Raw genomic sequence first — 21,341 nt, forward strand, 5'->3', positions numbered from 1 at the left:
GCAGGAGGAGGAAGGAAGGTGATGTATAAAAATACTAACTGCATTTAACTCAATCAAGATGCCCTGAGATATAGGGTTCTGTATTTTTTCTGCTTTCTTTGAGTACAGAGAACAATCTCCAGAAGGAACTTGTCTCTTTTATATATTTTTTTCTGTGGCTTCTACAGAGAGTTTAGGTGCTAACATTGTGTCTCTCTCATAGATTGTTCAGCAGCATCACAAAGCCTCCACCTCACCTAATTGATCTACTGACTGAGTGCTTATTTTTCCTCCGCAATCACACTGATGGGATTAATGGATCTCTAGCTGTAGCATGCACTTGGACCAGCAGAAAGATGGTAAAAAGTTTAGATGTACAGACAGAAGACAAAGGGGGTAATTTAAACACCCATTTTACCCCTGAACAAAAGCCATTCAACCAAACTGCTGATTCCAATTAAATGGCCATTACAGCGAAACACAATCTGTTCCAGCTTTAATTTGTCTAGGAAGGACTTTTTTTTAAACTTTCCCATCTAACGTGACTTGTGTCTTTTCTGCCCTCCCAAAAAGATACATAAGTGATGCCCATAACTACAAGCACATTGATTGAGTTACAGACAACTGCTATAAATCCTGTGGGACTTTCCCCAAAGAGGCTATGAGAGTTCAGCCAATGTTCAATTTTAACTGGTCAAACAAAGACTAATCGCCACTCTACCAATATAGCCCAGGGAAGCAGCCGTGAGAGCTGGGGTGGTTTTGGTGTGTATTCAAAGGGTTTTGGGGATATAAACAGATTATCTGGAAGCAGATGATACTAGAATGCCCCCCTAGCAGGGTTCAGTGTAGACTATGATACAGTGAACTCATTTGTGGCGTGGCAGAGGCTCGGCTAATAGTGTTCTATGGGGTTGTCAAGGTTATTTCAGACACACTCGAAAAACTGTTTGCCCTCCATGCTCTAACTACATAGGGAAAGCAGGAGAATACTTAGTAGAGTATGCATTTTATACCCAGAACCCGGAAAAACCTGATCTCTGTGTATTCTTGCATCTTTGAGAGCAGAGAAGATAAGCAGAGATTAATGTTGGCTGAAAATATATATTTTTATTGCCTCACTATTTACATTTAGCGTAAAAAACAGTACTGTATAGTAAGCACTTGGTGGTAATGTTATTGCAAAGAATCAAAAAGTATGTGTGAGTAGAAAATGCAGTACAGACTACATAAAAGTCTATGTTCCAATGCATTGTGGCAGTTGAACAATCATTCAGGGACTTTATGACATAAAATACTATATAATGCTTCCATTGTTTGAGATCTCAACATACCTTAATCATAAAGAGTGTGATGGTCAGAGCATGAGAGGGAGAGAGAAAGAGAGGTGAAGGAGATGATCAACAAGTAAAAAGGTAATGTATATTTTTTGTCTTGTTCAAAATCTACTGAATCTATTGCTACTTAACTACATTTTAAATGGACTCGATTGATTCATTGAATCCTTCCATTTGCTTCGACTGAAGTTCTAATTAATCCGTTTCTAATCAATTATGATGGGAGAGCGGTCCTGTTGTCACATGGAATGACACTGGAGAGACGAAGCAGGTACGGGGAGTCAAACATTTAATGTAGAACGGACATGGACCGAGACAGTAACAGCGTCAGCAAACCAGTAACACAAAGAAAAGACAATCAATGCAGCAGTGTGGAACAGAGCAAGGGAACTGACAAATATAGGGGAGGAAATAAACAGATGATGAGTGAGTCCAGGTGAGTCTAATATCACTGATGCGCGTGACGAGGGAAGGCAGGTGTGCGTAATAGATGATAGGAGTGAGTGATGCAGGGCAGCCTGGCTCCCTCAAGCTTCGGTGGTTTAGGTGCCAAGGATTAGTACATGCAGCACTGTGAAGGGAGATCCCACCATGTGAGAAATGTGCAGGAGTGCACAGTCAGAGGGAGTGTACAGTTGGGATAGCACTGTGTGTCAACTATGGGGTTGTCCATGGAGCTGGGGATCCGAAGTGCCCTGTGAGAGAGAGACATGTTGAGATTGCCAGAGTTCAAATGAGGCCTACAGTTTCCTATGTTGAGGCAGTGAAGAGAGTAGAGGATAGCCCAAGCTGGTGAAGCTGGTTGAGAGAATGCAAAGGGTGGCAACTTTGAAGAATTTCAAATATAACATGTTTTTTGATTTGTTTTAACACTTTATTCATTTTACTACATGATTCCATATGTACTATTTATAGTTTTTATGTCTTCACTATAATTCTACAATGTAGAAAATAGTACAAATAAAGAAAACCCCTTGAATGAGTAGGTGTGTCCAAACTTTTGACTGGTGCTGCAGGTGTCTTTTAGTGGGGATTGAAAACGTGTCCCCCTAGATGTTGCGAGTTTGGGGTCTTGGTATCGGTTCATGTGTTTTCTAAAAGCGAACCACTTTGTGCTCTGCTTTTGGAGCTAATGCTTCCTTGCTTGGGTAAGTGGTAAGTTCAAAAAGGCTAACAAGCTGACCATGAACCTCAAACCATGCCGACCTCCGACCATGCCCTAGGGTATATGGTTTTAAGATAGATACTCACAAGTGCTGTCCTATGTACCTGGAGTGGAAACACGCTCAGGATGCTTTGGCTCTGTTCAGTTCATGTGACCAGTGTCACCCGCTGAGTTAAAACTCTCTTTTATGCTGATTTCTTCAAAAGATTTGGGTTACTGGAGAAGGCTCACTCTGAAAGAAAAACGGTGTTACAGTGGCCTCATGGCTGCCGGAGACAGGGGGAGAGGGGCCGTTTAGTGGGTTGGCTGGGTTCTCTGCTTCAGGAACCAGATTCTGGAAAGGATGTGGTGTCTGACTGGTTCTGGGTTTTCTTCTGAGAAAGAAATGGATGATCTATCTCTGGTAGCTTCATGTCTCTGCCATGGATATCGCACTGGGCTGCAGAGCAGTGGCCTGGCAATACGACTCTTTTCTCCTTCGCAATGGAGGTATCCCAGGTTGGGGAAAGTTTTACCACCTTAGCCTTTTTGGTTCCTGTGGACCAGTATCATCTCTGGTTGACTTTGTCACAAATAGCCTACCGAAGCGGGGGAATGTGTTTTGGGTGAGCCAATTTTACCAAATGTTTGGTTCAGGTATGGAGTCCGTGCAGTTGCGTTCCGAGGAGAAGCGAAAGCAGGAAGTAGCAGTGCTTTCTTGCTGCATTCAAGTAATGCTGGGAAGTAATGCATTTTCCCAGCAGGAAGCGATATGACCTTCCTGCTGGGAAACTGCACGTGAACGCCCGTCCAACTCTGTTTTATGACTAGGACACTCGGGTATAATATCTGGACCCCGATATTTTTAATATGCAGGGCTATATTGTCATGCACCATTGAGAATGACAAACAGGGCCATGTTTGTTGACTGTCAATGGTGACATTGTGCATTTGCATTTTTGTAATTTGGTGGACACTCTTATCCAGAGCGAATTGCAGTAGTGAGTGCTGTGCTTCTACCCAAGGGCCTATAGTGTCCAAGGGTATTGAAAGTATGGTATCACCCCATGTGAGCATAAATCAGTCTCTTCCCCGCAGTCGGACACAAGGTTGGTGGGTGTGAGAGGACATAAGAAAATAACCACATTATCCCAGTCCTCAAGTTGGTGCTCCGCCCCTGCAGATGACAATGTGTGGGAGGTTGGTTGTGTGCTCCGCCCAGTGGCGGGCATGTGACGTGTCACCGTGGGTGTGTCCTAGTGGCTGTTTTGAGAGCAAAGATTTCCTCTCTTTTTTGGAAACAGACTATTTGGGTGGTTCCAGTGTTAGAAGTACGGAGCGGTTGGTACAGCCAGTATTTCCTAGTTCCGAAGAGCAATGGAATGCTGAGTCCCATCCTGGACTTGCGTGGTTTTGACAAGCACCTCAAGTTGTGCAAGTTCTGCTTGGAGTAACCCTGGATTGTAAACTGCCAAGGTCAAAACATGTTGATACAACAGTAGCTAAGATGGGGAGAAGTCTGTCCATAATAAAACACTGCTCTGCCTTTTTATTAACTATATCAATAAGGCAGATCCTACAGGCTCTAGTTTTGTCGCATCTGGACTACAGTTCAGTCGTGTGGTCAGGTGCCACAAAGAGGGACCTCGGAAACGTACAATTGGCTCAGAACAGGACAGCACAGCTGTCACTTAAATGTACACGAAAAGCTAACATTAATAATATGCATGTAAATCTCTCATGGCTCAAATTGGAAGAGTGGAATAAAGTTCCATGGCACCGAGCTGTCTGTTTAAATTACTAGCACACAGCTTGGACATCAATGCATACCCAACAAAACATGTCCCCAAAGGTCTCTTCACAATCCCCAAGTCAAAAACAGACTTTGGGAGGCGCACAGTACTACATAGAGCCATAGCTACAGGTAACTGATGCAAACAGTAAAATCAGATTTTAAAAAACAAATAAAAATAAATCTTATGGAAGAGCGGGGACTGTGAAGAGATACAGACACACATACAAATGATAAGACACACACTCACACACGTACACATGGATTTTGCATTGTAGATACTGTATGTGATAGTTGAGTAGTGGCCTGAGAGAACACACTTGATGTGTTGTGCAAAGGGTTATGAAATGTAATTCCATGTAATATTTAAAATTGTATATAACTGCGTTAATGTTGCTGGACCCCAGGAAGAGTAGCTGCTGCCTTGGATCCTTAAATACAAAAGTTCCAAATTCTCACTCTTCAGCGGCTAATACAGTCGGTGCGTCCCAGTAATTGGTTCACGTAGCTAGGCTTCTAGACACATCTCACCATCGGCATCCATTGCTTAAGGTATACCCATTGGGCGGCAGGTAGCCTAGTGGTTAGAGCATTGGACTAGTAACCAAAAGGTTGCAAGATCAAATATACCGTTCTGAACAAGGCAGTTAACCCACTGTTCCTAGGCCATCATTGAAAATAAGAATTTGTTCTTAACTGACTTGTCTAGTTAAATAAAGGTAAAATGGAAAATTGTGCACCACTGTGTGTGAGCTTTTTGAAAGACTACCTCATCTCTGTACCCAACATATACAGATAATTGTAATGTTCCTCAGTCGAGCAGTGAAATTCAACCACAAAGACCATGAAGGTTTGTATGTAAGCATTATAAAGTGGCTAGTGAAAAATTGAATACATCAATTTTTCCATTATTAAAGTGGCTAGGGTTGAGTCAGTATGTTGGCAGCATCCCTCAATGTTAGTGATGGCTGTTTAACAGTCTGATGGCCTTGAGATAGAAGCTATTTTTCAGTCTCTCGGTCCCTGTTTTGATGCACCTGTACTGGCCTCGCCTTCTGGATGATAGCAGGGTGAACAGGCAGTGGCTCGGGGGGTTGTTGTCCTTGAGGATCTTTTTGGCCTTCCTGTGACATCGGGTGGTGTAGGTGTCCTGGAGGTCAGGTAGTTTGCCCCCGGTGATGCGTTGTGCAGACCTCACTACCCTCTGGAGAGCCTTCCGGTTATGGGCGGAGGAGTTGCCGTACCAGGCGGTGATACAGCCCGACAGGATGCTCTCGATTGTGCATCTGTAAAAGTTTGGGTGTTTTTGGTGACAAGCTGAATTTCTTCAGCCTCCTGAGGTTGAAGAGGCGCTGCTGCGCCTTCTTCACCACGCTGTCTGTGCGGGTGGACCATTTTAGTTTGTCCGAGATGTGTACCCCAAGGAACTTAAAACTTTCCACCCTCTCCACTACTGTCCCGTCAATGTAGATAGAGGGTCCTTCTGCTGTAGATAGGGGGTGTAGATAGGGGGTCCTTCTTCTGCTCCTTCTGCTGTTTCCTGAAGTCCACGATCATCTCCTTTGTTTTGTTGACATTGAGTGTGAGGTTATTTTCCTGACACCACACTCCGAGAGCCCTCACCTCCCTGTAGGCCGTCTCGTCATTGTTTGTAATCAAGCCTACCACTGTAGTGTCGTCTGCAAACTTGATGATTGAGTTGGAGGCGTGCATGGCCACGCAGTCTTGGGTGAACAGGGAGTACAGGAGAGGGCTGAGAACGCACCCTTGTGGGGACCCAGTGTTGAGGATCAGCGAGGTGGAGATGTTGTTACCTACCCTTACCACCTGGGGGGCGGCCCGTCAGGAAGTCCAGGACCCAGTTGCACAGGGCGGGGTCGAGACCCAGGGTCTCGAGCTTAATGACGAGTTTGGAGGGTACTATGGTGTTAAATGCTGAGCTGTAATCGATTAACAGCATTCTTACATAGGTATTCCTCTTGTCCAGATGGGTTATGGCAGTGTGCAGTGTGATGGCGATTGTGTTGTCTGTGGACCATTTGGGGAGGTAAGCAAATTGGAGTGGGTCTAGGGTGTCAGGTAGGGTGGAGGTGATATGGTCCTTGACTAGTCTCTCAAAGCACTTCATGATGACGGAAGTGAGTGCTACAGGGCGGTAGTCATTTAGCTCAGTTACCTTAGCTTTCTTAGGAACAGGAACAATGGTGGCCCTCTTTTTATTTTATTTTATTTCACTTTTATTTAACCAGGTAGGCAAGTTGAGAACAAGTTCTCATTTATAATTGCGACCTGGCCAAGATAAAGCAAAGCAGTTCGACACATAGAGTAAAACAAGCAAAGCAGAGTTACACATGGAGTAAAACAAACATACAGACAATAATACAGTCAAAAAATAAGTCTATATACAATGTGAGCAAATGAGGTGAGATAAGGGAGGTAAAAGCAAAAAAAGGCAATGGTGGCGAAGTAAATACAATATAGCAAGTAAAACACTGGAATGGTGGATTTGGTAGATTTGCACTGGAAGAATGTGCAAAGTAGAAATATAAATAATGGGGAGCAAAGGAGCTAAATAAATAAATAAATACAGTAGGGGAAGTAGGGGAAGAGGTAGTTGTTTGGTCTAAATTATAGATGGGCTATGTACAGGTGCAGTACAGGTGCAGTAATCTGTGAGCTGCTCTGACAGCTGGTACTTAAAGCTAGTGAGGGAGATAAGTGTTTCCAGTTTCAGAGATTTTTGTAGTTCGTTCCAGTCATTGGCAGCAGAGAACTGGAAGGAGAGGCGGCCAAAGGAGGAATTGGTTTTGGTGGTGACCAGAGAGATATACCTGCTGGAGCGCGTGCTACAGGTGGGTGCTGCTATGGTGACCAGCGAGCTGAGATAAGGGGGGACTTTACCTAGCAGCGTCTTGTAGATGACCTGGAGCCAGTAGGTTTGGCTACGAGTATGAAGCGAGGGCCAGCCAACGACAGCGTACAGGTCGCAGTGGTGGGTAGTATATGTGGCTTTGGTGACAAAACGGATGGCACTGTGATAGACTGCATCCAATTTATTGAGTAGGGTATTGGAGGCTATTTTGTAAATGACATCTCCGAAGTCGAGGATCGGTAGGATGGTCAGTTTTACAGGTATGTTTGGCAGCATGAGCGAAGGATGCTTCGCAGCTAGCTAGCTGCTACCGAGTGGCTATATCTTGCCATCTTGAGGTAATACATGTATCACTAGCCACTTTAAACAATGCCACTTTTATATGTTTACATACCCTACATTACTCAGCTCATTTGTATTTACTGTACTCGATACCATCTACTGCATCTTGCCTATGCCGTTCTGTACCATCACTCGTTCATATATTTTTATGTACATTTTCTTCATTCCTTTACACTTGTGTGTATAAGGTAGTTGTTGTGAAATTGATAGGTTAGATTACTCGTTGGTTATTACTGCATTGTCAGAACTAGAAGCACAAGCATTTCGCAACACTCGCATTAACATCTGCTAACCATGTGTATGTGACAAATAAAATTTGATTTGATATAGTGGCTAACGCCCTTGTCCCGAAGCTAGCACCAGTTAGCCTCGAGCCAGGAGCATCTCCTGGCTAGCGCACAAAATAACTCCAGCTACAACACCTCTTTTGCCAATTGGCCTGGACCCCTTGTCGACACGGAGCCCCGCCAATCCATCACGACTGGTCTGCCGACGTAATTCCGTCCGTTGTGCCCTCAACCGGCCTTTGCCGGACGTCAGTGAAGACGCTTCTGCTAGCCCCGGCCTGCTATCTTTATGTACGCCATGTCTCCCGCTTGCTAGCGTAATACCTAACGGCTTCCTTGTGTCATCCATTGCTGTTCACTGGACCCTATGATCACCTGGCTACATAGCTGATGCCTGCTGGACTGTTCATTATGCCGGTACTCCATTTTGTTTATCTGTCGGCCCCAGCCTCGAACTCAGGCCCTGTGTGTAGTTAACTGACCCTCTCTGCCCATTCATCGCCATTTTACCTGTTGTTGTTGTCTTAGCTGGTTATCTGTTGTTGTCTTACCCATTGTTGTCTTAGCTAGCTCTCCCAATCAACACCTGTGATTGCTTTATGCCTCGCTTTATGTCTCTCTCTAATGTCAATATGTCTTGTATACTGTTATTTAGGGTAGTTATCATTGTTTTATTTTACTGCTGAGCCCCTAGCCCCACTCAACATGCCTCAGATACCTCTTTTGTCCCACCTTCAACACATGCGGTGACCTCACTCAGCATAAATAGTACCTCCAGAGATGCAACCTCTCTCATTGTCACTCAATGCTTGGGTTTACCTCCACTGTACCCGCACCGTACTATACCCCTGTCTGTACATTATGCCCTGAATCTATTCTACCACGCCCAGAAATCTGCTCCTTTTATTCTCTGTCCCCAACGCACTAGACGACCAGTTTTGATAGCCTTTAACCGTACCCTCATCCTATTCCTCCTCTGTTCCTCGGGTGATGTGGAGGTTAACCCAGGCCCTGTCTGTTCCCTGGCGCTCTCGTTTGTTGACTTCTGTAACCGTGAAAGCCTTGGTTTTGTGTTTGTTAACATCAGAAGCCTCCTCCCTAAGTTTGTTTTACTCACTGCTTTAGCACACTCTGCCAACCCTGATGTCCTTGCCGTGTCTGAATCCTGGCTTTGGAAGGCCACAGAAAATTCAGAGATTTACATCCCCAACTACAACATTTTCCATCAAGATAAAACTGCCAAAGGGGGAGGAGTTAGCCTGCAGAGTTCTGTCATACTTTCCAGGTCTGTGCTCAAACAGTTCGTGCTTCAAATTTTAAAAGAATATCTGACCAGAAATAAGTATCTCACTGTTGCCACCTGTTATAGACCCCCCTCAGCTCCCAGCTATGCCCTGGTCACCATATGTTAATTGATTGCCCCCCATCTATCTTCAGAGTTCGTTCTGCTAGATGACCTAAACTGGGATATGCTTAACACCCTGGCCATCCTACAATCTAAGCTAGATGCCCTCCGTCTCCCACAAATGATCAACAAATCTGTAAACACGGCCACCCTCATAGATATCATCCTGAACAACCTGCCCTCTAAATACACTTCTGCTGTCTTCAACCAGGATCTCAGCGATCACTGCCTCATTGCCTGCATCCGTTATGGGTCCGCGGTCAAACGACCACCCCTCATCACTGTCAAACGCTCCCTAAATCACTTCTGCGAACAGGCCTTTCTAATCGACCTGGCCCGGGTATCCTGGAAGGATATTGACCTCATCCCGTCAGTAGAGGATGCCTGGTTGTTCTTTAAAAGTAATTTCCTCACCATCTTAAATAAGCATGCCCCTTTCATAAAATGTAGAACTAAGAACAGATATAGCCCTAGATATGCAACTTTTCAGGGAAGTCAGGAACCAATACACACAGTCAGTTAGGAAAGCAAAGGCTAGCTTTGTCAAATAGAAATTTGCATCCTGCAGCTCTAACGCCAAAAAGTTCATGGACACTGTAAAGTCCATGGAGAATAAGAGCACCTCCTTCCAGCTGCCCACTGCACTGAGGCTAGGAAACAATGTCACCACTGACAAATCCATGATAATCGAGAATTTCAATAAGCATTTCCCTACGGCTGGCCATGCTTTTCTCCTGGCTACCCCAATCTCGGCCAAAAGCTCCGCACCCCAGCAGCAACTTTCCCAAGCCTCCCCACCTTCTCCTTCACCCAAATCCAGATAGCAGATGTTCTGAAAGAGCTGCAAAACCTGTACCCGTACAAATCAGCTGGGCCAAACAATCTGGACCCTCTCTTTCTAAAATTATCCACCGCCATTGTTGCAACCCATATTACTAGTCTGTTCAACCTCTCTTTCGTATCGTCCAAGATTCCTAAAGATTGGAAAGCTGCCACGGTAATCCCCCTCTTCAAAGGGGGTGACACTCTAGACCCAAACTGTCTAGTGTCACTCCCTTTATACTTATATCCATCCTGCCCTACCTTTCCAAAGTCTTCAAAAGCTAAGGTAACAAACAGATCACTGACTATTTCAAATCCCACCGTACCTTCTCCGCTGTGCAATCCGGTTTCCCAGCTGGTCACGGGTGCACCTCAGCCACGCTCAAGGTACTAAATTATATCATAACCGCCATCGATAAAAGACAGTACTGTGTAGCCGTCTTCATCAACCTAGCCAAGGTTTTCGACTCTGTCAATAACCGTATTCTTATCGGCAGACTCAACAGCCATGGTTTCTCAAATGACTGCCTCGTCTGGTTTACCAACTACTTCTCAGATAGAGTTCAGTGTGTCAAATCGGAGGGCCTGTTGTCCGGACCTCTGGCAGTCTCTATGGGTGTACCAAAGGGTTCAATTCTCGGGCCGACCCTTTTCTCTGCATATATCCATGATGTCGCTCTTGCTGCTGGTGATTCCTTGATCCACCTCTACGCAGACGACACTATTCTTTATACATCTGGCCCTTCTTTGGACACTGTGTTAACAAACCTCCAAACGAGATTCAATGCCATACAGAACTCCTTCCGTGGCCTCCCACTGCTCTTAAATGCTAGTTAAACTAAATGCATGCTCTTCAACCGATTGCTGCCCGCACCCTCCCGCCCGACTAGCATCACTACTCTGGACGGATCTTACTTAAAATATGTGGACAATTAAAAATACCTAGGTGTCTGGCTAGACTGTAAACTCTCCTTCCAGACTCATGTTAAGAATCTCCAATCCAAAATATAATCTAGAATCGGCTTCCTATTTCGCAACAAAAGCCTAATTCACTCACGCTGCCAAACATACCCTCGTAAAACTGACTATCCTACCGATCCTCGACATTGGCAATGTCATTTACAAAATAGCCTCCAACACTCTACTCAGCAAACTGGATGCAGTCTATCACAGTGCCATCCGTTTTGTCACCAAAGCCCCATATACCACCCACCACTGTGACCTGTATGCTCTCGTCGGCTGGCCCTTGCTACATATTCATCGCCGGACCCACTGGCTACAGGTCATCTATAATGCTAGGGAAAGCTCCGCCTTATCTCAGCTCACTGGTCACCATAACAACACCCACCCGTAGCATGCGCTCCAGCAGGTATATCTCACTGGTCTTCCCCAAAGCCAACACCTCTTTGGTCACCTTTCCTTCCAGTTCTCTGCTGCTGCCAGTGACTGAAACAATTTGCAAAAATCACTGAAGTTGGAGACTTATATCTCCCTCACTAACTTTAAGCATCAGCTACCTGAGCTGCAGCTGTACACAGCCAATCTGTAAATAGCCCATTCAACTACCTACCTCATCCCCATATTGTTTTTATTTACTTTTTTTGCTCTTTTGCCCACCAGTATTTCTACTTGCACATCATCATCTGTATATCTATCACTCCAGTGTTAATTTGCTAAATTGTAATTACTTTGCTACTATGGCCTTTTATTGCCTTACCTCATTACTCCATTTACACACACTGTATATAGATTTTTCAATTGTTATTGGCTGCACTTTTGTTTATCCCATGTGTAACTCTGTTGTTTTTTGTCGTATTGCTTTATCTTGGCCAGGTCGCAGTTGTAAATGAGAACTTGTTCTCAACTGGTCTACCTGGTTAAAAAAAGATTAAATAAATAATAACCTGGATGTTTGCACTAGTACCTTGCATCCAACCTCCAAGGGCACAGAGGAGTGGTGAGGTGGAAGGCATGGTGGGAAATGCTTGATGAGGGTCTGTTGTTTGTCTCCTACAAAACACACATAATGCACTACACACCAATGGAAAATCCAAGCACCTGGCTGACTTCCACTCACTGTGGCAGGGTACACAATAATGAGGTAACTCTCACACATCTGACTCCATGACATATTGAAGAGAGGGATCTTTTTTGCAGGACATTGTCTTTCTCTTGTGCCTACTCTTGTGCATACTCCTACTTTATCGCCGCTCTCTCTCAGTGCAAGCACTGATGGAGCATCTTACGAAATTATAGTTGTCACAATTTTTGTTGTTGTTAATGATTTATTAAATGTGGCCCAATATAAAGAACTTTCCTTTAATGGTTTAACATCTATTAACTCCCCAATCCCACACGTATTTTTTTTAACGTTCGTTATCATATCATGTGAAATAATGAATGGGAACTCTGTCAGGGTGGAACAGCCCATTATTATCAACCCGTCTGCGGGTGATTAATGGCACTTGTTTCTACTATTATGAGAAAATCGTGGATTATATTAATATTGATATGTACAGTACAAGTCAAGAGTTTGGACAAACTAATCATTCAAGGGATTTTCTTTATTTGTATAATATTTTACATTGTAGAATAATAGTGAAGACATCAAAACTATGAAATAACACATATGGAGTCATGTAGTAACCAAAAAACGTGGTAAACAAATCAAAATATATTGTAGATTTTAGATTCTTCAAAGTAGCCACCTGTCAGTGATTGGGTGCAGAGATGCAGCGGAGTCAGGCGCAGGACACAGTTTAGAGTAAAACAAACGAGTTTACTCAATAAAACAAACAGGCAATATTCCAATAAGGAAAATACAAAAACTAACACCAACGACAATCACTAAGACACCAACAATCACAGACAAAACAGAAAGGTATGCCAGAGGGTTAAATAAGGAACATGATATGGGAATTAGAAACAGGTGTGTGTAATACAGACAAAACAAAACGAAAATGAAACATGGATCAGTGGTGACTAGAAAGCCGGTGACGTCGACCGCCGAACACCACCCGAACAAGGAGAGGGGCTGACTTCGGCGGAATTTGTGACACCACCCTTTGCCTTGATGATAGCTTTGCACACTCTTGGCAATCTCTCAACCAGCTTCAACTGGAAGGTTTTTTCAACAGTCTTGAAGGAGTTCCATATATGCTGGGCACGTGTTGGCTGCTTTTCCTTCACTCTGCGGTCCAACTCATCCCAAACCATCTCAATTGGTTTGAGATCGGGTGATTGTGGATGACAGGTCATCTGATGAAGCACTCCGTCACTCTCCTTCTTTGTCAAATAGCTCTTACACAGCCTGGAGGTGTGTTGGGTCATTGTCCTGTTGAAAAACAAATGATTTGTGCCCACTAAGCACAAACCAGATGGAATGGAGTATTGCTGCAGAATGCTGTGGTAGCCATGATGGTTAAGTGTGCCTTGAATTCTAAATAAATCACAGATAGTGTCACCAGCAAAGCACCCCCACACCATCATACCTCTTCCATGTTTCAAGGTGGGAACCTCACATGCGGAGATCATCCATTCATCTACTTTGCGTTTCACAATGTCACAGCGGTTGGAAACAAAAATCTCAAATTTGGAATGATTTCAACCGGTCTAATGTCCATTGCGAGTGTTTCTTGGCCCAATCAAGTCTCTTCTTATTAGTGTCCTTTAGTAGTGGTTTCTTTGCAGCAATTTGACTATGAAGGCCTGATTTATGCAGTCTCCACTGAACAATTGATGTTGAGATATGTCTGTTACTTGAACTCTGAAGCATTTATTTGGGCTGCAATTTCTGAGGCTGGTAATGCTAATGAGCTTATCCTCTGCAGCAGAGGTAACTCTGGGTCTTCCTTTCCTGTGGCGGTCCTCATAAGAGCCAGTTTCATCATAGCGCTTGATGGTTTTTGCGACTGCACTTGAAGAAACTTTCAAAGTTCTTGAAATGTACAGGATTGACTGACTTTCATGTCTTAAAGTAATGATGGACTGTCATTTCTCTTTGCTTATTTGAGCTGTTCTTGCCATAATATGGACTTGTTCTTTTACCAAACAGGGCTATCTTCTGTATACCCCCATATATTGCCACAACACAACGTATTGGCTGAAACACATTAAGGAGGAAAGAAATTCCACAAATTAACTTTTAACAAAGCACACCTGAAATGCATTCCAGGTGACTACCTCATGAAGCTGGTTGAGAGAATGCCAAGAGTGTACAAAGCTGTCATCAAGGCATAGGGTGGCTACTTTGAAGAATCAAAAGTATAAAATACATTTTGATTCGTTTAATACTTTTTTCATTACTACATGATTCCATATTTTTATTTCATAGTTTTGATGTCTTTACTATTATTCTACAATGTAGAAACTAGTACAAATAAAGAAAAACCCTTGAATGAGTATGTGTCTCCAAACTTTTGACAGGTGATGTATGAAAGTAAATTATTGATATTTATTAATTCTTCTTCTTCTGTATGGATTAATTTACTTTTTGGATGCCTTTTTGTAAACAATGTGGTTTCATTAACCTGGGCACAGTGGCCAAGCAAAACCTCCCTCCCTCTCTATTTCCTTTGCAACTTAAAAATCAAAACATATCAAATTGCTTCGTGTTACATGCTTCGTAAACAACAGGTGTAGACAAACACTGAAACTATCATGTTTTATGGAAGATCCAGATGCAGACAGTGTTGAATTAACAAAAGTTTATTACTAGAACAGGGGGCAGGAAAAACGATAGGTCAGGGGCTGTTAGAGGTTGGTAATCCAGATCAGAGTCCAAAAGGTACAGAACGGCAGGCAGTCTCTGCTTTCACAAAAAGCTGGTTCTCCAAGAGGCGTTGGAGAACCTGTCGGACATGGAGCACATGTTCTTGGGCGGAGCGGGAGAAGACGAGGTTCAACATGTAGTGGAGAACATCAATAACCAGAGCCTGGAACACAGCTGGGGCTTTGATAAGGCCAAATGGCATGACCAGATACTCGTAGTGACCACTTGCTGTGTTGAAGGCAGTCTTCCACTCGTCCCCTTCCTGTATCCGCAACAGGTGGTAGGCGTTCAGTAGGTCCAGCTTGGAGAACACAGTGGCCCCCTGGAGCAGCTTGAACGCCGAGGAGATGAGTGGTAGCGGGTAGCGGTTCTTCACTGTGATGCCATTGAGGCCCCAGTAGTCAATACACAGGCGCAGAGTTTTGACCTTCTTCGCCACAAAGAAGAACCCTGCGCCGGCAGGGGAAGCGGAAGGACGGATTAACCCTGCAGATAGAGAATCCTCAATGTAGGTCTCCATAGACTTGGTCTCCGGACCCGACGGAGTACAGTCGTCGCCAGGGTGGAGTGATGCCTGGGAGAAGGTCAATCCTGCAATCATAGGGTCTATGCGATGGAAGCGAAGTGGCCCGGGACATACTGAACAGCTCCTGAAGGTCCTGGTACTCGGCGAGAATGGCGGAGGGGTGCGAGTAAGGAAAGAGGAATAGTTCTCCATAAGGCCCACCAGAGTACTCGCCGCTTCCTGATGAGCCTGGTTTTTTAATGAGCAGGTAGCTACGAAGTGTCCCGTAACTCCACTATATAGACAGCTCTGGGTGTGGAGTTGGCGTAAGCGCTCAGCCAGAGTCAATCTCAGGTGATGCCGGGTTCACTCGGACACGTAGACTTCGGGGTTCTCCGGGATTCTTCAGAGGCAAGGTGGGAATCGAGGGCGAACGAGGGCGAGAGGGCAGAGATTCCCTCTCCCTCCTACGTTCTCGATGCCGCCAATCGATCTGGATGGTCAAGGCTATGAGGGAGTCAAGGTCCATGGGCAGCTTCCGGGTTGCAAGCTCATATTTGACCACCTCCGATAATCCGTGAAGGAACATGTCGAACAATGCTTCCGGGTTCCAGGCACTCTCAGTCACCAACATGCAAAAATCCATCACGTAGTCTGCCACACTACGGGAGTCTTGACGTAGCAGCTCTCGTAGCAGCCTCTCTCCCGGACAACAGAGAATCAAACACCTTCCGAACTTCCGCCACAAACTCCTCTAGACTGAAGCAGATGGCAGACTGTTGCTCCCACACCACCGTAGCCCAGGCGAGTGCCTTCCTGGACATCAGCGTTATGATGTGGTCTGAGGGCTATCCTCGAGTGGTCTGAGGGGAACGAAGAAGGCTGCAGCTCGAAAATGAGGGAGCACAGGGAGAGAAGCCCGGCAGGTTCCGGAATCTCCAGTGTAGCGTCCAGAGGAGGGAAGCGGGGTTCTCAGGACACTGGGGTAGGCTGGGAGATTACGGGTGTGACTCGCTGCCCAGTGGGGAATGTGCGGAATTGCTCCAGCAAAGTCTCAAACTCCTGATAAAGGCGTACTGCCAGGTTATGGAGTCCCTCCATTAGACATTGCAGTAACTCCTTGTGTCATCCAATGATGGCTCCATGCAGGGAGACAGCATTGTGGAGCTTGTCTGAGTCTGCTGGGTCGGTCATGGCCAGTTTGTACTATCACGTTTTAGGGAAGACCCAGATGTAGACAGTGTCGAAGTAACAAAAGTTTATTACTAGAACAGGGGGCAGGCAGTCTTGGGGTCAGGGCAGGCAGAGGTCAATAATCCAGTGTGGTGAGGAAAGGTACAGGACGGCAGGCAAGCTCAGGGTTAGGGCAGGCAGAATGATCAAAACTGGGAAAACTAGAAAACAGGAACTATAGAAAAGACAAGAGGAAGGAGAAAAACGCTTGTAAGCTTGATGAACAAAACGAACTGGCAATGTTTTTCCACTACTCAATTACCCAGTGTTGGTGATCGGTTGCGCACTTGAGACACTTTTTCTTGTTTTTAGCTGATAGGAGTGGAACCCGGTGAGGTTGTCTGATGCAATAGCCCATCCGTGACAAGAATGCACAAGTTGTACGTTACGAGATGCCATTCTATACCGTGTCGTTATTTGTCTGTTTCTGGCCAGCCTGTTAGCTTGCACAATTCTTGCCATTCTCCTGTGACCTCTCTCATCAATGAGTAGTTTTCTCCCACAGGACTTCCACTGACAAAGTGTGATCTTGTCTCTACCACTGTCACACTTCTCAACCAGTTCTGATCTACACACCCCAACATTGTGTGATGCTGAATCTGTGACGGTTTTACATTTTAAATTTCTTCAAAGGGTCTGATTTTAAAATATTCCTCTAGAAGTTGTTTGTGCACTATACAGCGAAGGAGGGTGGAGGAGGCTTGAATTGAAGAGCATCTTGTTATGACATGCATTATATGAATTAGGCCCACAGAATTATATATATGGTGGGGTGGCTTCTATGAAGGACATTTGAATGTCTTTGAACTTCCAAGAGTTGTCTTAACGTTGGACCAGAGCTAGCTAGATAGCTAACAAGCTTGTGTGTGCAGAGCTGCACCAGAAATAAAATAAAAACACATCTTACCTTTTCGTAGTTAAAAAATTCAATGTGAAACGTGATAACTATAGTATCCTTAATTAGAATTGAACAAGTTAATCCCTTCTACAATTAAAAATATCTCTCTAATTTCTGAATCACGCTTGTAACATTAGTGGGCTACAGTAGCCTATGCTTCTGACTGATCAGAGTTTTGTTTTGACCTGTTTTGAGCGGGTTGAGGACATCTAGCTATGTCTACATGAATGTCTGTCCACAATCCCTTTAGAACATTGGTTGATGTATGTGGATAAGTTTTGAGTTGATTAAACAGATGACATCAAAACTGTAATTTCCTGTGCTAGTCTAAAACACACCAGTGAAAACATGTCTAACATGCCAGTGATTTTGTGCTAAAGGTGCTTCTGTTATGCAGTAGTATGTATCTGCTGCAACACCCACACTGTAGCGTTGCGCTGCAGTAATCCACCGTCAGTGATGTACTTTAAGACCTGGCAGCACGACAAGAGAACATCACATTACGGCGCCAACTTATTAATTTAACATCTTATTCAGTGATTGCAAATTAATTCATGTGACATGCAGGCAATCGTGCTTCCTCTCCTTTCCCAAAGAGCCCCTCCAAGCAGCAGCCTTTCTGTGTTGTTTTCTGATTTGTGTCATCACCATGGCAGCACGAGAGGCTCAGGTAAACTTCGACAGAGATTAGACAGTGGGTAAAGCAAGACCACACTCTGCAAGAGGGGAGACTGTTTATTCTCTCAACGATGCATAGACTGTTTTGGTTTTCAGGGCCGCATCTGTAGTGATGCAGTTTAGACTGATCAAACACTATCCTAAATCATTGTCTAGTCCAACAATGAACGCTTCCCCTTGAGTCAGAAATTGTAATTTTCTAAAATTCCATTGCAGCCATTTTCCACACAAATGAGAAAATGTGGGCAAAGTAATACACTCACAGGCTAGTTCCATAACAGAATTGGAAGCTACAAAAGACAATCACAGTACTGTTGAAAGAGGTTCAGTACTGTTTTGAACAGAAGCAAAATAATCCATCCTATGATTTGTAATAAGCCACCATTTTTTTAACAGTATGTGTAGTTGTCAAATCGTTTTTTCTGTCCATTGATTGACTGTGAGGTTAACATTGTGCCAAGCTACTGTAGTACCTGTAGAGGAGATGGGATGTATACTAGAAAGCCTCTGACACACAGCATGGCTTCAAACACACACATGAATGATGTGGAGTTACTCCACAGGCAGAATGAGACTCCAAGAAATGAAGTAATTAAGGACAAAAAGGAACAGTGACAAAGACTGGCTATTAATTTCTCCTTCCATGAAGAGACGTGATTGTGCTATTGACTGGCATGTAGGTGACATGGTGTTTTTGTGACTACAGACAGAAAGAGAGACTATAACTTTTTGTGCAAGCCATCAATAGCTGTGACAAGTGAAAAAGGCAGAGAGATTGGCAAGCTCATTCTCTTCATCATTCAGACACACACACAAGCCTAGACCAAGTTGGCAGAAGGCTGATCAAATTTGGTTTGGGTTACTGCATGAATTAGGCAGGCAGTAGATGAGGTCAATTGGGAATGAGGGCAGTAGATGAGGTCAGTTGGTAATCAAGGCAACAAAAGTGTCTTAAAAATCCTACCAAATTTCAATGGCAAAGAGAAAACAAGTTCAGAGGACAATGCTAAAGGTCTTGCAGCTATACATATATTATAACTGTGTATGTATACTAATAGCATACTATATACTGCATACCTACTGTTTCTAATGATAGTGAGCCCTTATCTACAATTACTACGGTTCTGCATGTCATATCATTACTGTGACATTATTTTTTCATCAGTACTTCAATGACATATGGACTATGATTAGCATGAAACGTTACATTACTAGAGGATGTAATCAGTTTGTGAGCTACTTCAAAGATGGTTCTGCATTGAGTCTGCATTTGGGAAATTAACAATTGTAATCTATTGGCATAAGTTGCATCAGTAAGGAGGTCCTTGTTTAACAGGAAAAGGGTTGGAATACTCATTACACCTGGAATACTCATTACACAATGACTCTCCTTGATGATGCCACATTCCCATCAGTGCTTCAGGCTAATAGCTTTAAACTAGCTTCAAAGGGGTTGCTCCTTTCTGGAGCTGAATTTCCATTAATGGTACCGTGAGAACAGAAAAAATAAATGATCTGGAGAAAAACACTTGATTATTGCAGCACTTTGTCTGTCATTGGGGTCCTTAAGGGCAGGTTGTAGCAGTCAATATGCAAAAGTATTGATTTAGGAATAAGGGGAAATCTAGATATAGCAGACAGACTGATATTCAGACGGGCTTCACTCTTTCTGTTTTAATGGACAATGACTCTTGCAATGTATGTACAGTGCATTCGGAAAGTATTCAAACCCTTTGACCTTTTCCACATTTTGTTACGTTACAGTCTTATTCTAAAATTGATAAAAAAAATAAAAAATCATTGTCTTGGCTGTGTGCTTAGGGTTGTTGTCCTGTTGGAAGGCGAATCTTCCCCTCAGTCTGAGGTCCTGAACGCTCTGGAGCAGGTTTTCATCAAGGATTTCTCTGTACTTTGCTCCGTTCATCTTTCCCTCAAACCTGACTAGTCTCCCTGTACCTGCCGTTGAAAAACGTCACCACCATGTTTCACCATAGGAATGGTGCCAGGTTTCCTCAAGACGTGGCGCTTGGCATACAGGCCAAAGACCATAATGGCCTGATTGGTGGAGTGCTGCAGAGATGATTGTCCTTCTGGAAGTTTCTTCCATCTCCACAAAGGAACTCTAGAGCTCTATCAGAGTGACCATCGGGTTCTTGGTCACCTCTCTGACCAAGGCCATTATCCCCTAATTGCTCAGTTTGGCCGGGTGGCCAGCTCTAGGAAGAGTCTTGGTGGATCAAAACTTCTTCAATTTAAGAATGATGGAAGCCACTGTGTTCATGGGGACCTTCAATGCTGCAAACATTTTTTGGTACCCTTCCCCAGATCTGTACCTCGACACAATCCTGTCTTGGAGCTCTACAGACAATTTCTACATTTACATTTACATTTAAGTCATTTAGCAGACGCTCTTATCCAGAGCGACTTACAAATTGGTGCATTCACCTTATGACATCCAGTGGAACAGCCACTTTACAATAGTGCATCTAGATCTTTTAAGGGGGGGGGGGGGGGGGGGGGGCAGAAGGATTGCTTTATCCTAGGTATTCCTTGAAGAGGTGGGGTTTCAGGTGTCTCCGGAAGGTGGTGATTGACTCCGCCGTCCTGGCGTCGTGAGGGAGTTTGTTCCACCATTGGGGTGCCAGAGCAGCGAACAGTTTTGACTGGGCTGAGCGGGAACTGTACTTCCTCAGTGGTAGGGAGGCGAGCAGGCCAGAGGTGGATGAACGCAGTGCCCTTGTTTGGGTGTAGGGCCTGATCAGAGCCTGAAGGTACTCTTCCACATCATTGCTTGGTTTTGGCTCTGACATGCACTTTCAACTGTGGGACCATACAGGTGAAGTCGGAAGTTTGCATACACCTTAGCCAAATACATTTAAACTCAGTTTTTCACAATTCCAGACATTTAATCCTTGTAAAAATCCCGTTTTCGGTTAATTAGGATCACCACTTTATTTTAAGAATGTGAAATGTCAGAATAATAGTAGAGAGAATGATTTATTTCAGCTTTTATTTCTTTCATCACATTCCCAGTGGGTCAGGAGTTTACATACATTCAATTAGTATTTGGTAGCATTGCCTTTAAATTGTTTAACTTCTACTTCATCACAATCCTGGATCTGGGAGCACCCCCATCAGTAAAAAAGCTGACTATCATAGCCTAGCATAGCGTCACAAGTAAATACTAGCATCTAAATATCATTAAATCACAAGTCCAAGACACCAGATGAAAGATACACATCTTGTGAATCCAGCCATCATTTCTGATTTTTAAAA

This window comes from Salvelinus fontinalis, chromosome 12, assembly GCF_029448725.1.
Source record: "Salvelinus fontinalis isolate EN_2023a chromosome 12, ASM2944872v1, whole genome shotgun sequence".
Lineage (NCBI taxonomy): Eukaryota > Metazoa > Chordata > Actinopteri > Salmoniformes > Salmonidae > Salvelinus > Salvelinus fontinalis.